Source organism: Capsicum annuum, unplaced genomic scaffold, assembly GCF_002878395.1.
Source record: "Capsicum annuum cultivar UCD-10X-F1 unplaced genomic scaffold, UCD10Xv1.1 ctg2547, whole genome shotgun sequence".
Classification (NCBI taxonomy): domain Eukaryota; kingdom Viridiplantae; phylum Streptophyta; class Magnoliopsida; order Solanales; family Solanaceae; genus Capsicum; species Capsicum annuum.
Window position 1 is genome coordinate 196,668 of NW_025831672.1, and position 6,196 is coordinate 202,863.

The following is a 6,196-nucleotide window of genomic DNA, read 5'->3' on the forward strand; positions in this document are numbered from 1 at the left end:
ATTAGATTGTGGTCCCTCGGGGTCATGAGCACCGTGTAGCATTTCGGTTCAGCTAATCGGGGTGTTACATGAATTTCATGCAAATAACTATATGGCTAAGATAGAAACGAGAGTGTCAACTTATGAGTAAGCATTACTTTGAGCTGGATCTGATCTCATGAGAAAAGATGATAGGTTTATGGCATGAAACCTCGAGGTATTAAAACATCCCCCTCTTGGGATCGTTCGTCCCCGAATGATAATAATTTGATGAAAATACTAGGAAGAGATTGTGATACTGCACAGGATACTTACGAATTGAATCATGACTTAATATCTGAAACTGAAACTGATGTATGAACTGAGCTGAATTCATAATTTAATCTGACATAAACACATTGCTTCTTGGAATGTAGATACGTATAAGACTATGGATAGTAAGACTAGCTAGAAAATTAAGAATCTATAGGAGCTTATCTCCTTGCTTGCTAAACTGGATTACAGGCTATATGGACTGGATCATACTGACTACCCATACTCAAATGGAGTATTTTTTAGCACTTTTCTACCAAATTCTACTGACATTAGGGAGAAAAGAATTTTGGGCATGCTCTGAACAAGACATTTGACTAAGGAATTACAACATTGATATAACTCTATAGCATGGAATATAATTATATAACTCATAAACTAGGATAGGATTGCTAGGCCATAGGTAACATAACTTCTTAATTTCAAGCTTAGCATCACTTCTCAAATTCTCTCTCAACTATCATATTCCCCTTCAATACCATACTCATTTAATTCAACTTATAATTCTCATATTGGCACTGGTAAATCTTTCTACTAAGGTCTAAACTAAACTAAGTTCTCTCACCATGATCAAGCCTAACACTAAATCACAAGATACAACATGCCAAACAATAATACTAGTCTAAACCACAAGGTTCAATATTCTATATCTTCTTAGAGCTCACACCCTAAGCATAACATGCCTTACCACTTCAATGACTAATTTAAAACACTTGATATGGATTCACTAGTGCATATTGCCTTCATCATCTTACACCCAATATGACATTCAAGACCATCATTAAAAATTACATATAACTTTAAGACAAATACCCCTAAAGGCATACTTCGTATATTCTCTAAACCTTTATCAACAACAATTTTCTTACACTACTCTTAAAAACATACACACAATTTCTAACTAACTATGACATGTATCAATGACTTGGCCTCAATCTTACTTCACACTTTAGCCTTAGATAGTAAAGCATAAATAATCTTTCTTAATGAGGGTCATCAACTCTCTCACATCTAAACCATTGCTTATCTACTATCATCACCACTATCTTAAAACAGGAAGAGGTCACTGAAGGTCTAACACATATGAACCAAAAGCACGAAAACTACAATACATAACATTAACACTTATCTTTATCCTACGGAATAAAATATCAAAGGCATAGATTCATTAAAGAAATCTAAGCTGAGGACATGCATGATATAATGCGAACTTCACTAGTATTATGAGTTTAAAAACTGGTCATACTCTGAAACATGAGTTTATACTTATCATGAGCTATTCAACATAAGACTTGAATTCATAGATTCATGACAGATAACTCGTATCATAGAATGAAGCTGTTATATGCTTGCTAGAAGCTGAGAATGGGATTGAGCATACATGATGGGTATAAGCATAGGCTTGTGGCATGGATTTATCATGCAAGTGATGGATTTGGCATTGTAATGACTAAAATCCAAGGAATACTATAGAGTAAGAAGGGATCACTATCTCATCATAACTCATTATTGACATGTATCACAATCTAATTCTCAAAACTTGGTTTGGTTCTTCACTAACTATCTCCCTCTTAGGTCGAAGCTAGTATTATAAGCATGTTGATCTACTCCATATCCTCGAGATTAAGCCATAATTTAATCATTCTAATATCTATACATAAAAAAGCTAAACTCACAAGAGTAAACTAATTTCGAACTTACCGACTTCATTCTTCAACAACCCATCCATATGCCATCCTTACATTTCTAGCTTCAATAATCATCATCAAAGACTTGCACTATCATTTGCAACCATACCTACATCTCTAATCAAATAATCATAGCCTACCAAGATCACACTTCTATACTTATATTTTTCCCAAATCATGAGAATAATAATCATACTTAAAAGGCTCAATATCTTTAATCATAACTCCTTAACTTAGCTTTCAAGAACATCATAAATTATCTAACTAGCCTTTCTCCACCTAGCAACTCAACGCTACTACTAACCACACAATATGCAATAATCCTCGAAAAATAATGCAACCCCATAGCACCTTGGGTAGACCTCTACATCATACTTAATTATGAACACATGATCTTACACTCTTGCATATACTGTTCAGGCATACTAGATCACCTCTATATCACTAGCATCAACAACAGAACCATCAACTGATCAAACTTTATATCTAGAGCTAAACATGATTTACAACCCAATCTCACACAGAATTCTCCCTTCAAAACTATAGAACACAACATTAATAAAGACTAGTACACAATGATAATCGATCATAATCATATGGTCTATCTTATTCATAATCCGTTAACACATCCTCCTTCTTCCCCTCATTACTATTTACCGATCTTCACACCTAAATTACTTCCATAGCTCTATAAATTTCAACTAAACTTCCTCTTGCAATCTTAAGAACAACTAAATTAATAATACTCAACCATCAAGTACTTCTATCAAAACCTATACTTTCCTAGCACAACGAATACCATCAATAACTCTTTTCATACTTCAAGCAAATAACAATCCACCTTAACTAATAATCTCCTAATCTAACTTCACTAATCTAACAAATAAGGGTAAATCACTTCATTACTAATTCAATCATAAGCAAAAATTCAGCTATGCATATTCAATAAATCACCCTTACCACCTTTCTTGTAACTACACTTCTAAAACCAAACTTCCAACCAACACAAGAACAACAAGATAAACAACAAGTTGCTAGTGAATCAAAATAGGCATCACACGACTTCACTAGACTTTGGTTTTGTGTTTTGAACAAGAAAATTATATGAATAACAAAGCAACTATGCTAGTGAATCAAAATAGGCCCCACACGGCTTCACTAGACTTTGATTTTTCACAAATACAATGATAACAAAATTACATAATACTAGAGATAGAAACTTGATACACAATATTCAATGATCTAAGAATACACCTTACTCTGTCTTAGTTGAATAAATCATAAGAATGAGGGAATAACTTTAAATTTGAGGGACTTATAACACACTAGAAAACTCCTCTCAAGCTGCTTGGTGTAACTTCTGAAACTTCTGCTAGCAAAAATAAGAGCATTATCTGAGGAGGAACTAGAACTTGTTGATCGTGCTATCTCAAGAATACTAAATAGATAGGGAAGTATAGATTTACATTACGAATTTTGGAGAGGAATCTGAAACACATCTGACTTGGATTTAGTGCATGATTTTTACAAACATGATAAAGAAATTCAATCATCAGAACTCAAAAGCACTGATGGGATACTTTCTAGCTCTTTTACAATCCCATAACTATCTATGGAGATTTAACCTTAACTGTTTCTGATACCTTGAAAATGAGGCAGAGTTGGCCAGAATAGAGTAAGATGTGAATTTATATGAGTTTCTGAACCTTTTTATAGCCCGATCTTCGACCTGAAAGAATGGAGACATTTCCTAAATGTCCTATAGCCTCTCGAAGAAAAGTACAGACATCTTCGTACTGTTCTGTAAGACTCTAATAGACACGGCTTCATAGATACCCTCGAACACTTGAACTCTGTACTCTAATACACAGTTTGTAACACCGTAAAATCCAGTCCCGAGATGTCACACGGTGCTTAGGATCACAAGTGACCCCAAGCTAACCCTTCTACTGGCATAACTCATAAGCAACTGAACAAAAGTATAATCTATACAAATCTGCAGAAAATAACTCTCTTCTAAATATGATAGATACAAAACAAAATTTACAAGATTACAACTTTGCTTTTACAATCAAAACCAAAATGGAATACATCAACTTCTAATGACTGTCTATGAAGCCTCTACTAGTACTGACTATAGGTAGCTGAGTCATGACTCCCAACTATCCCAACTCAATACGACTGGATAAAGAAAATACATCACTTCTCGAACTGTATAACTAACTCAAGCCCTTGAATCAAAAGGACTCATCACGTACTGACTGGATGCCGCGAACTGACTGGATCTAAAAATGTACACTATACCTTATACCTATATTTTGAGAAAATATAGCCCATATATGAATATGTGGGTCAGTACCATGGAAACATACCGAGCATTTGGCGATGCAATGCATATATAAAATAATATCTTAATATCATCACAGTTTATAAAATTATGCATGCTGATATAAATGACTCACTTAGTTTGAATTAAATCATCGAAATAATGGATGAATAATACATGTAAAGTAAAACAAGTGAGTCATTACAATAAGTTCTCAATTCACTTCTTCCTTGGTTTCAAACATATAGAGTAATCAAGTTTAAAAACAATTCTCTATACAATATATAGTCTTTAAATCTTTTGAAAACAATGACTTTCTCAAACTCAATATTTCAAGAAATTATATTTTCATCTCAGATAGAAGAATAAACATATACATTGGGAGTCTCTTACAATCGACATAAACCATGTGTGCTACTTGGAGTCCAATGTTCTACCCACGTTAGGGAGAGTCGCCTTATTCCTTGCCATCGGAGTAGGACCTTAAATCATCAATCGAAACAGTAGTGATCACTATATAAATCAGCCTCAGGCTCATATCCTATAGGGGCACGTAGTTCTAGTGAAGTACCAAAAAAGCTATACCTCCCGCTCAGTGCTAAAGACTACTCCCGGACTTAGCTCAGATCTTTTCAAAAGAAAATCCATTAATAAATAGTTCAACAATTCACAACAGGAGCCATCTTGCTACCCTTTTCATAATAATCAATAAAAGTGGATTTCTTTTCTCATCTCGGGTTTAAAAACAATTCTTCGGCAACCATCAAGGTCAAATCATTCTTCATTATCTCAAATCATTCAAATATCAAGGTGTTTATAATACATACTTCACAAAATAATAATCTTAAATAGGGTTCAAAAACCCATATATCAATATCACAATAAAATCTTTCAAAGTTTCGTACTTTATGTCATAAGCATAAAAATAATCACTTAAAAATCAAAATTTCAGCTTTATAGTCAACCATATCAACAATCTCATGAAAGGATCATAAGTCATAAATTTTTCATATATTCGAATTCGTAGTAAAGCATATCGAATCATATGTCTTTGTAAAGAAAATTAACTTTGCGCACAAGAACGAAAGAATGCTCTAATTGAAAAACCCCACATACCTTAAACTTGAACCTTTGAATGACTTTCCGAATGACGTAATGCTATTCACGAACTTTTGCGTGTCCCTCGTAGCCTTCGTAACAGAGATTTTGAATATATAAAAATTATAGAATTCTCACGGTTGAATCTCTAGCTATTGGGGTTTTTATGTTGAAACCTTAAAGGTTGTTCCTGGTGATTTTGAGAGAAAGGAAACTTATTTTAATGTTGTGGGAGTTTAATCCCGTGTTATAGACATATATAGGGGTGTTTTTGGCACTTGGAAGTGAGTTATGCGGCGCACAACCCATGAAAGACCTTAAGGTGTGCGTCGCACACCTTATGGTAGACATTTAAGTGTGCCTCTCACTCCTAATCACACACATTTGATTGGGCGGTGCATTGCCCATCACACACCCTTATTGCCTCTCACGAAAATGGGTATAACATTTCGCTCGGGTATTGGATTTTTGCCAAATTGGTATCATTGGAAAGCTAATTCAATTATCTATAATTTGATAGATATTGAGATGAAAAATTTCATGTATATTAAGATATGTACATATTTGAAGTAGTCCCTTGTAGAATTGAACATCAAATGTTAGACAAATCAAATGGTCTTAGCTCAACTTGGCTCTAAATGATTTATATGAACATTTTTGACCTCAAGAGCACTTCACATACTAGGATAAAAATCATGAAATCTATATTCACATGGGAATCATTTGGATTAGAGCTTAGATCCGTAGAAATGAAAGTTAGAATTCTAGTATGAAATATATGGGGTATTACATT